The sequence below is a fragment of the Canis lupus genome, chromosome 1, assembly GCF_003254725.2.
Source record: "Canis lupus dingo isolate Sandy chromosome 1, ASM325472v2, whole genome shotgun sequence".
Taxonomy (NCBI): Eukaryota; Metazoa; Chordata; class Mammalia; order Carnivora; family Canidae; genus Canis; species Canis lupus.
The window spans coordinates 58570756-58583389 of record NC_064243.1 but is presented as its reverse complement, the minus strand read 5'-3'; the positions used below and the strand labels follow the sequence as shown (position 1 = coordinate 58583389).

The 12634-nt window shown below is 33.8% G+C and overlaps 1 protein-coding gene across 2 annotated transcripts in view; it reads left to right on the top strand.

The window, feature by feature from the left end:
• Nucleotides 1-12634, top strand: part of CEP85L (centrosomal protein 85 like) — a 151535-nt gene that overhangs the window by 62899 nt on the left and 76002 nt on the right. The window lies entirely within an intron of this gene.

Genomic DNA, 12634 nt, shown 5'->3' with positions numbered 1-12634 from the left:
ATGTATTTAATTAATTTGTGTTTTTTCAGGTAGAGCTTTAACAATATATTTATGAACAATAATTATAATGTTTAAACTGATATATTACCCCAAGAATAGTTACAATTTACAAATTTCAGTATTTAAGATTTTTTATTTAACAGCTGTGTTAAACTACCATAAAATCTTTTTTTACTACCATAAAAGCTTAATAAAATTTTAAAAAGTGGAGACAATATCAAAAGTAACTTTACAGTAAAAATGAAATAATCACAGATTCCTAATCAGTGGCATTCTAGTTAATGATGCTTTCTTGAAAATAAGTGCATTTTGTTTTACATTTAAGGTGCATAAAGTTTCTAAAAAGATTGCCTCACTTAATGCAGCAATTGTTTTCATGAAAATTACTATACAAATAAAGTTTTAGTAAATGGAATGGTATTTGAACTTCCTAAAACAGTTTATCTATAAGAATAGAACTGGAAAAAAAATTCTTTGGAAAAACGAGGCATCATTTTCCTGTTTTCTCTGATTTTTTGTTTATACTACATATTACATTTTCTTAAATCAACACACCTGCAAATTCCAATTTTTAAATCTCTTCTGTAATTCTGGAGGAGCTATTTGTTAAAATTTTTTTTAATGTTTATAGCAGAGTGAGCTCCTCCTGCTTCACTTTCTTATGGGTAACTAAAATGTAGTGCAGCAGCTGCTTATGTGTCCTTAAATGGAGATGGTTTTGGCTTCTTCCAAAGAAAGATAAAATCCTTCTCTAAAGCAAACCTCTTGTTATTTAAAGAATCAACTAAAACTAACAAAAAAAAAATATTTCAAAAGACCCTCCATGAACGTTGCTAAGGGAAAATTTACAACTTAAAAATAAAACCCCAAATTAAAGAAATTGGATGAATAATGTTTGACATTTTGCTCAAAAGGCTGCAGTTTTTAAATCCTTACATAATAAAGATCTCTTATTATCAATTGCCAATGATGACTGTAATATAAACCTAGGTTGAAAATATAAGCCTAGAGTGGTTTACAGTGGTTTGTCAAAGATGACAGCTGCTGAGCAATAGACTGAGGCTTCAAATCTGTACCTGTTGCCTTATCTGTGGAATGGGTTTGTTGTGAGAGATTAATGGGATGAAGTATGTGTCCTCACTATTAGAGATCCTGCAATGGAGTGTCCATTTAGTGTTAGTACAGTCAATCCTTGACATGGGGGTAGGGGTGCTGATACCCCCTCACACATCGTCGAAAATCTGCAGATAACTTTTGACTCCTCAAAAACTACTAAAACCCTATCATTGACCAGAAGCCTTATCCCTAATAAAACAGAACACATACTTCGTATATGTGTTATATACTGTATTCTTATGATAAAGTAAGCTAGAGAAGGGCAGATGTTAAGAAAATCATAAGGAAAATACATTTATAGTATTGTGCATATATATATATATTTTAAAAAATCCACATATAAGTGGACCCACGCAGTTCAAACCCGTGTTGTTCAAGGGTCAGCATGCTTATTTTCTCTTTTCCTTTAGAAGATGATTCTTAACCTGCAATCTATGGGTAGAGTTCAGTAGTCTTGAACTTGGATAGGAAAAAACAAATTGTATCTTTATTTTTACTGAACTCTAAATAAGATTTAGCATATCTCAGTTTCAACTGTAGGCTACAAACTTTAGCAATATATTTGACTGTCACTATAGTAATCTTAGGTAGTTTCATATATTTATTTATAGCTAGCTTAAAGTACTGTTTACGTCCATCATGGAAATTACCACAATTAGGCCTGCCTGGAAATATTGTTATTTAATGCATTAATAAAGAAGCACAGATACTACATTGCAAGTTTGCTTTTTAAAAATAACTTTTCAGTATAAATAATTTCCTTTCTAATCCCATGCATCTTATTTTTTTTAAAGGAAGTTTTATTTTAGCACAGTTCTAAATGTACAGAATTATTGCAAATAACAGTATAGAAAGTTCCTGTATACCCCATACCCAGTTTTCCCTGTTGTTAACATCCTACATTAGTATGGTACATTTGTCACAACAGTTGGAGCAGTGTTGCTACATTATTTTAACTAAAGCCCATATTTGATTGAGATTTCCTCAGTTTTCTCTAGTGTCCTTTTCTATCCAGAATACTAGATTACATTTATTAGACATGACTCCTTTGGTCCCTTTGGTTTTGATCGTTTCTGAGACTTTCCTTTGAGGAAAGTTCCCCAGTTGGATTTGTCTGATATTTCTTTCATGGTCAGACTGCCAGAGAGAGAAAGTACCATTTTGATTACATATCAAGAGTATATACTCTTGAGATATATATATATATATACCAACATGACTTAATCACTACTGGTAACCTTGATCACCTGGCTGAGTATAGGGTCATCATCATTTTCCACTGTAAACTTACTTTCCCCCCCTCTTTACCATTTTCCGGGAGAAAGTAACTGTACCACCCATACTTATGCTTCACTACCTTAACAGTGGAGTCTCTATAAAAATTACTTGGAATCCTGTGTATTTTATGCATATAAAAACATTCTGAGAACAGATCAGTAGGCTTTCCCAGTCTGTCATAAAAAGTCAATGGCACCAGAAAAGATAAGAGTTTCTGTGTTTCTGTAGTTGTGTGGGCAGCCTCTTTCTGAAAGGAGGACTGAGTTTTCAAACAGGCTAAAATCTAGACCTCTTTGTTTTTTTAGGTCCTGTCTTTCTAGCTTTGTCTCTTATCACATTCCTTTGTATCCTGTGCTTTGGCCCTATACAGCTGCCTGTGGCCTTCTGAACAGGCTTTTGTTCTATTTTAAGCCTGCCTCCTCCTTACCAACTTTTATTCCCAGCAAAGTGCTGTTTCAATTTACATCTGTGCGGCCCTCCCTGCTTTGTGCCAATTTTGCATGTTCCTCTATTATTTGTCTCTTTTTATTGTGTTTGTTAGTGATAATCTGCTTAGACTAGGCTGCAGGCTCTTTGAGAGCTGATCCAATAACTCATATTTATACCACTATTTACTTTCTATGGTACTATTACCTAGTATAGAACCGGCTCATTGTAACTCTTAAATGCTGATTGAATAAAGGAATAAAAAGGGAACCACGGAAGATTGCAAGGTGGTAGTGAATACATTAAGGAAAATTGAAAAAAATCCTTCTCAATTTCAAAGCTCACTGGGGAGTGGAGGTGGAAGGAGAAGGTTGTGAATAATTGGGATCATTGGGGTAAGAGTAGAATAGCAGAAAATAGTTTTTCTTCTTACTCTTTAAAATTGTTGAAAATGGGGCACCTGGGTGGCTCAGTAGGTTAAGCTTCTGTGTTCAGCTCAGGTCATGATCCCAGGGTCTTTGGATGGAACCTGCATCAATTTCCTGCTCAGTGGGGAGCTTGCTTCTCCCTCTGCCTGCCACTTCCCCTACTTGTGCTCTCTCACTCTCACTCAAATAAATAAAATCTTAAATCAATATCAAAATAAGTAAAATTATTGAAAATATATTTGGTGGGTAGGAGCCAAGGAAGGTCACATGATAACTCATGCTTCCCAAATTGAGCCTTTTAAAAATTAAAAAAAAATTTTTCTCTCCTAAGTGGATTTATAACAATCTCTGGTACTTTATATACTCTGAATATTTTATGGCCTGCTTTTATATATGTAGTTACTTAGATTTTTTTTTCTAATAGTAGTTATTTTTATACTTTTAGTTATAAACACCTTTAAGATTACCACCTAAAACAAAAGGCAGGGTGTTAGTAATAATTTATATCTAAACACATGGTCCTGCCATGGTAAAAATATTCCCATTTTTTACCCTACCCAAGCAAATTATTCTGAATCCTCAGTTCATTTCCTTGCATTTGCTTTTATATAGTTTTTTTTGGGCATTTTTAATGTGTTCCTTAAAAGTATTTTTTATTTTAGTTACCTTTATGTAAAAGAAATCATGATGTATGTCACCTTTTGCACAAAGTTTTTAAGTTCCAACTTGTAGGGTAGTGTGTTACAGGCACAATGTAGACTAGTTTCTGGAAACTTTTAACAAAAAATTAGTTTAAGTAATGACAAAATTAAAGCAAAATATAATGCAGTACAAAAATAATACAGTAAGATGCACACTCTCAATAAGCTTTTGTGATACATACCATATTTCAAAGATAGGGAGCTTTTTAAGGTTATTAGAACCGCTAGGACAGCCATGAGAAATATTTTACCTAATTGTTGAGGGTATTTTCTATTAAAAGTTTGGGAGTTACTGCCTTAAATTTTAAAGCTACCTACAGAAGTATTAATTGAAAAAACATCTAAGAACAGGAAGTGAGAATGAGAATAGTAATCCTAGACTGAAAGGATAGGGAAATGCCTAAGGCAGTAGAAAGAGCAAGGGTGGAGGGAAGAACAGTTTCGAAGTAGCCTGCAAACCTTAGGGGCTTCTTGGGGAGGTAGATTCACTTTTAGAATTGACTTGCCAGATACTTAGGGGCTCAAACATTTCATTTTTTCCTAAATGCACTCTTAACAGTTTCTCTTTCTTTTTTAAATTTCCCAGTTCGTGAGGCCAGTTAGTTTAAGGGCTCACATAGGTTTGCACAATTTTTGGAAAATTTATGAAACACATTCTGAGTGGTAGGAAGAAGTGTTACAGTGTGGTCTGTGGTTTCAAAGAACACTATCACTACACAAGTAATTATGCAAATGAAATGTTGAATATTTGGAAGTTAAACCACTAGTGCAAGATAATGTCAGGTGGACAAGGAAATTCAGGAATAAGAATGAAATTAACACATATAATAAAAAACGATATGATTTTTAAGAGAACTGCATATTTTTACAAAGGAAGTTGACCGAACCAGAGCTAAAATAAGAAACGGGTATACACACATACACTTAACACCAGAATACAAATTTAACAAAAACAACCCCCAGGTCTCTAGACACTGTGTCAGAGCTCTGTAAACCATGAAGTTATTCCATTGTTGTTAAGATTCTAATTCAGTTCTATGATTTGCTCCCCCTGCCATAAAACACATTATCTTTGTGCTTGGCACCCTAGTACCTGAGCCCCTTGCTTTTCCAGTCTTTATGGTGGCATCATCATTTATTTTGTCATCCAGAATGGAAATTTGAGACCCATTCTATTTTCTGTCTTCTACTAGATGCCACATTCATTTAAAAAAATCAGATGTAGATTATCAAATATAAATCTTTTATCCATGGCTTCATCAGCTTGCTTCTGAACTTTTAAGAAGCCTAGTAATCAGTCTTTCTTCCATCTGTCTTTATCCTCTCCTTTTCAACCTTTACCCTGTTATCCAAGTTGCTTTGTCAAGTGCAAAATTGAGTGTCACTTACATGTTTCGAACTGTTCTTTATACCATCATCTCCCTCAAGGTTAAAAGCCCAGACTTTACAGCATTTCATACAAAGGTCTTTTCTGATCTGTCATTGTCATCTGTTCCTACCATAATGGATTTGACAACTCTGCCATTTTATGTGTTAGTTCTTCTTTCTGGAACCTATTTTTTACTTCCTTGTTTTTCTCAAAAGCCTTCATTTGTTCAAAATGAGTAGGGAGGAGCCTGTTTTATTAGTTTCTAATTTTAAATTGCATAAGTAATAAATATCTCTTATAATTCAAAGTCAGACAAACCTAGAGTTGGAAGGGGACTTTATATATTTTGTAGGTATATTTGTTTTCTTTGCATAAACATCACGAATAGAGGCCTTTTTTCTATACTCCTTAGCCTTTAGAAATTAAATTTAATGGATATTTAGAGTATTATTTTACCGTTATTACAAGTAAGCTCCTAAAAGGATAAGTCGATGGAAGGTAGAAGTGAGAATAAAGATCCTCTAAGGTTTAACAGGAACTGATTTCTTTTCTCTAATATTTGCTTCTGAAAATTGGAGATTTTACTTGCACTTGATTTTTTTTTTTTTTTAGTATTTTATATATTAGAAACAGAAAATGAGTGGGGAGAGGGGCAGAGGGAGAAGCAGAACTCCCCACAGAGCAGGGAGCCAGCCCCACGCAGGACCCTATCCAGGACCCTGGGATTGTGACCTGAGCTGAAGGCAGACGCTTAGCTGACCTAGCCACCCAGGCACCCCATACTTGCACTTGATTTTTTTTAACTTGTTCACACTTTGACATATGTGTGTAATACACTGATTTGTGGAGTAGCTATGTGTTGGTCATGGCATAATGAAGAGCTGTGGAATTTGAATTGCCATTCTTGTCTTCTTCTTACTACCTTCCTTAATGATTTTCAGAAAATGAATCTATCTGTACTCTAGTTTTCTCAGATAAAATGGAGGCAAATTGAGTTAATGTATCTTCAAAGCTCAAATGTTCTGTGATTACACCAAGCTAGCTTCAAAAATGTTTTTAAGAGCCTTTTGTCTTACTAACTCTGTTAGAATAATTAGACATGTAAACTTCACATCTTGGTTCCTAATTCATTCCTTTAGTCAAACTACAGGTTTACTGGTTGCCAGACACTGTACTGGGTAAATGATATGGCTAAAAGAAATTCTTGTCTTTATGTATCTTTTATTGTAAAAAAATTTTAAAATGAGAAATCAATACCTGTTCATTGAAGATTAATTTTTACTTATTAATATGTTTGGGCATTTTTGATATGATTATATATTAAAATACATATTATAAAATTTAATGACCTTATTATTTTGCCATATAAATGTGCCATAGTTTATTGAACTGCTCTTTTTGGTTATTTTTTTTTTTAAGATTTTATTTATTTATTCATGAGACACACAGAGAGAGGCAGGGACATAGGCAGAGGGAGAAGCAGGTTCTCTGTGGGGAGCCTGATGCGCGACTCCGTCCCAGGACTTCAGGATCACGACCTGGGCCAAAGGCACACACTCAACTGCTGAGCCACCCAGGTGCTCCCTCTTTTTGGTTATTAAGTGACTTACAATTTTTGCCATTAAAAACCACTAAAACACTGTGATGAATGTTTGTATAAATAAATATGAAATCTTTCTTTGTCTTTTTCAATCTCTTGGCTCTGTAAACTTGTTATAACTTAATTTATTCAAGGATGATCAACCTCTTAAATGAATTTGATTTGTGTGAAATTAAATTAACTAATTTTTGAAAGTTAGGTAGTTAGTTGGTAGAAATTCCTTTAAATTAGATGACCTTCTTTGAGAAAATGACCTAAGAACAGGAATTTTGCGGTGAGGGTTAGATCCTGAAACTGGTTAAACATTCAGAGTGATATGAATGGCCACTCTAGCAACTGAAGGAGTAACGCTTATAGTTTAGATCAGGTGGTCTCTTCAACTGTGTGCTCCTCTGCACACAGAGGATGGGAGAGAGAGCCTTACCCTAATTTAGGTCTGAGCTTTCATAGAAAGACATTGATAATGTCAACATTTAAGACAAGTCTTTGATTACCTCAGGTGAGAACCTCTAAAATATAGTTGCTTCTCTTCTTCAGTTATACACTTAGCTTTCTTGAAGTTGTTAGAATACAAATTCAACTGATCCTTGATTTTTCAGTACAGATGCATTCTTGAAAAGGTTATGTAAAAGGGATTTTGATATGTGAAATTCACATTTACCTTATAAAGCAAGAGATGTAAAGTGTCCCAGTGGAAAAGATTAATAAGCCCAACTTCATAATATGTAGGCATTATAACTTTTTATCTTCAATTTAATGTACTTAGAGTTGTGCACTGTTTCTGATGCATCTCGGTAATAAGTCCATACTTCCTCTTTAAACCATCTCCAAATTAAAAGCTTATATAACAAAACAAAAGGATGTGAACATCTTCTCATCTGCTGTTTTCATTTGCCCTTTAGCTTAATTGATCAAGCATGGTAAGTGGTTTTCAGGACCAGCCGTAGTATTGGTATCAAGAAGATAATTTTGGCATAGTTATTCATTAGCCTTTCTTGCTAATACATACATTTTTATAGTTTATTGTGTAGTTGGGATCATGGATATTTGAAGAATTGATTATTGACTCCAGCATTAGTATATTGACGTTTTTAAATATAGCTTGAAAAAATAAATATATCTCTAAAAACCAAACTAAAGTTAAATTTGTTATATGGATTACTCAGAGATTTGCTGGGTCTGAAAGAAATAAGGCTAGACCCCAAGGGCAGGAAAGTATGATTTTTATTCAAATGTAGGTTTGTGCACTGATCTTTAAAGTGTCTGTATTTTTCTGTTATGTGTGTCATTGCTCTAAAAAGGATAATTTTAAATAATGATAATTTGGGAGATGATAGCTTTTTGTAATTGTAAATTTAGCAAAGATTGTCAAGTTTTTGTACTGAGTACCAGGGGTTATAAAAAAAAAATAATAAGGCCTGGCTTATGATACAGACTAAACTGGGAAAAGAATAACTGTCATAAGTACTATCATGATGATACTCTAATTATGGTATCTTTTGTGCTGTTGGAAATATTTAGAATTTTTTTTTGAAGGCTTAGAAACATACTTGAGGGGCTGTATTTTATTCATATTCTTTTGACTGGTTGTGCCCTGTGGGCCAGGTGTTGAACTAGACTTTAGGGATTAAAAAAATTTTCTAACATTTCTGATTCTAATACTTTTTAGAGAATTATATAAAGGAATGTTTGAAATGAATAGCAATTGACTTATGTTTTATACTCTATCTCTTCTCAACTATTTGCCCTGAGATTTTCCATTGTTATGTCTGTAAATCTTTTTTTAATAGTATTTTTAACATATTGAAAAAGAAAACATTTAATGGCCCATAGCTGCACTGTTAGAAAAGAAAAAGTTGTATACGGTCAAATAATCCAACTGATATAAAGTAAAAGTCTGCTTCCTCTCTCCCCACAAGTTAACCATCATCAATAGTTTCTTTTGTCTTTCTAGAAAAAGCTTTTCCTGAATTTTAAAATAATATAATGTAGACAGTGCTTTGGTCCTAAAGCACATTTATTATTATTATATTTTTCTTTTATCTCTTGATAGTAAAATATGATATAGAACTTGAATAAAACATATTTTGGTAATCTGCTTTTAAAAATAAATGAAATATGGGGATCCCTGGGTGGCTCAGCGGTTTGGCGCCTGCCTTCAGCCCAGGGCATGATCCTGGAGACCCGGGATTGAGTCCCACATCAGGCTCCCTGTATAGAGCCTGCTTCTTCCCTCTGCCTGTGTCTCTGCCCCTCTCTCTCTCTCTCTCTCTCTCTCTCTGTGTCTCTCATGCATAAATAAAAGTTAAAAAAATAAATGATATATGTTAGTACTTATGCTGTAGCTCTAAGTAGGGTCTGGTTCTATAGTGTGGTGGTACATTTGTTATCTGTGACCTTGGGCAAGATCCCAGATAAATCCACATTATATTAAATATTTCGTTTTGGTAGACTTCTATTCATTTCCATTTCATACAATATTCCTCTTATGAATTGTCAGTTATACCCCTGTTTTTTTTCCAGTTTGGCTACCAATAGAAGTTGTCAGGTCTAAATTTATTAAATTCTTCTGTTAGTATATCTCATCTAAAATATTTTAAAAGTATATTATAATGACAAAGGGTTTGGATAAAGCTATATTTTATAAATAAAAATTAATGATCGAATTTGAAGACTTAAGCTTCATTTTTTTTAAATCTTCTAATTGACTTACTTAAGGAAAATGATTTACTCCTCAGTCTTGAATATACCATTTTCCCCCTTCACTTTTGCATTATGACTGAAATGAGATCATGTTTTGTACACGAATCATTCCTTTATTGGCATTTTTAAGAAACATGGTAATAGTAACAAAGATTGCACTTTGTGCATCCACAGCAGATTTTTGAGAGGAAAAAGCTCCCTTTTTCCAAAAGAAAAGAGTTGATTTAATAGTAATTTAGTTGTTTAGCAAGGTGGGTATAAGTTATATTTTTAGGATTCTCTTCATTTTCACGCGCATGTATTTTTAAGATAGAAAATACAGAAGTTTGCATGTGCAAAAATACTGTTATCAATTTCTTTTTATATTTTTTTCAGAGTTTTTACCTCTGAAGTAATTCGATATATTTGCATTATTATTTCAGTATAGCAGATTAGGATGGCAAAGATAGCTAGCACTGTAAAATTAGTAACGGACAAATGGAAGAAATAATGAAATCATTAAAACACAGTTCCTTCTATAATTTTAATTTCAAAAGTCAAGATGCAGACTTTAGTTTATAGTTGCTCACTGGGAAGAGGTTAGGGATGGAATTTTTTAAAATATGCTCTTTTGGTTTGAATTTTGTTAGAGAAAGTTTATGGTAATACACTAAATAATTACATGGGCTTAAGATACAGATTTTTTAATAAATGCACTTTTTTTAGTAATAATATAGTAGGTAAGATACTGTTTTTTTTCAAGATACTGGTTTTATTTGAAAACACAGTTCTTTTAGTATAATCATGTAATCCATGTTTTTCCTATTGTTGGTGAATTAAAAGTTCTTTGAATTCTGTATGATTTATAGTTTTTTTTTTTTTTTTCCATCTTCATTACTGACCTTTGTGAATTTACTTTTGGGTCAAGTGTCATGATTCTTTTACTAAAAAACACTTGCAAACTATTGCTTCAGATAGACTATTCCAGGAGACTGAGGAAGATTTGCTGTGTTATGTGACATGTTGTGAGTGATGAACAAGCTAAGGAACAAAGGCAAATGAAGGAGAGATAACGAGCTTGAAGAATTGCAGGGGCTATATTGCAGTTAAGTGTGGTAGCACTAGATTATCTAAATTTAACAGTATTTGTCCAGGCTGAGGCCAAAGAATTTTGAACTATTTTGAGCTACAATATAGTAAGCTTATTTTAGAAGCATGTTTGACCATTAAGTGACATATTTTGGCAGCTTTTCACAGCATCTGGGTCTCATCTAAGTAGCTTGTATTTGGTATTGTGGATGCCTGCTATATCCTTTCAATTATGAGAGTGGAATTGGCTGTTTACAATAAAAGATACCTGTATGTGTGTTGTGGATCTATAAATCTGGATGGTTGGGGTCTAGATGCAGAAGAGTAATGATTCTTCTTTGGCTGTAAACTACTGTTTTCTTCTGTAAACCACCATTGCAACAATGTATCTCATGTATTTTGTAAGGAAAACATGTAAATGAGTAATTCCCTTCTCTCCTTGAATTTGGTAATTTGAATATAAAATACTTTGTAATCCCAAATATGTCTGGAAAATGTTTACTTGTAAAAAGTTGGCCTTTATCACCTGCACAGATTTTCAAATGTTTGTTCTTTTAGTGACATCCTTTCAAATTAGCTCACACAGTTATAAGCCTTTATAATTATCTTTTAGATTTCGTGTTCATGTCTAGTTAGAGTTTTATTCTTATTCATAAGCTATAAATATAAATTATATATTAAGGTACCAGTGTCTCCTTGATTACTTATATTGGCTAGAGTCACATAGAAACACGACTTACTACTTGAAATACAGTATCTCAACAATTTTCTATTTTATTTATATGTGAATTTGATACTTTTTTCCTAGAAATATTCAAAGACCTCTTCAGTGTGTCTTATTCAGCTTCCTTTTTTTTTTTTTAAAGATTTTATTTATTTATTCATGAGAGACACACACACACACACAGAGAGAGAGAGAGAGAGGCAGAGACACAGGCAGAGGGAGAGAAGCAGGTTCCATGCAGGAAGCCCGATGTGGGACTTGATCCTAGGACTTGGGGATCATGCCCTGAGCCAAGGCAGATGCTCAACCACTGAGCCACCCAGGTGTCCCTCTTATTCAGCTTCTATCAAAATAGTACCTATGTTTTCTAGAAGGTAAAAATGTGTATTTTAACTATCTATACATATCTGCCACAAAATGGAATGCCTCTCATGACCAGTTATGATTTATAGACTAGAAATTCTTAATTGTTTCCTAACTACTCGGGATAAAAATGTGTTAAACAATGTATTGCTAGGGATCCCTGGGTGGCGCAGCGGTTTGGCGCCTGCCTTTGGCCCAGGGCACGATCCTGGAGACCCGGGATCGAATCCCACGTCGGGCTCCTGGTGCATGGAGCCTGCTTTTCCCTCTGCCTATGTCTCTGCCTCTCTCTCTCTCTCTCTCTCTCTCTATCATAAATAAATAAATAAATTAATTAAAAAAATGTATTGCTAATAAGCTAAATGTGCTTATAATGGCCTATATAAAATCTCCTTTTTTCATATTAGGGAGTGGGGTTGTCCTCTTTCTTAAGAGAAGCCTTCTGTGTTTTAGAGTATTAACAACTCTTAAGAATCAGCTTGTAGGTGGATGTGGAGGAGGAAAAATAGTTTTTCCTTTACCTTCCTGAGTTCTTGGCTGACATGAGACAGTTATAATAGTAAAAGACAAATGAATAAGACAAAAACAGAAGTTTATTAACATATGTACCTCATGTACACATGGAAGATACACAGGGGAAAATGAAGAACTCATTAAGAGGCAGATTGAGAATTCAGGATTAAATGCCATATTAATGAGGGAAGTTGGGGTAGGATGGATATAGGCCTCTAAGGGGAGAGTGAATGATTTTTAGGAAGGATTCATGGGCCCTTAGAAGAATAGATGGGAAATACGATAGGTAGTCTGTGAGAAAGTTTGAGTGCAGCATTGGTTACAAGTCTCCTTTTCTGTGGTGAG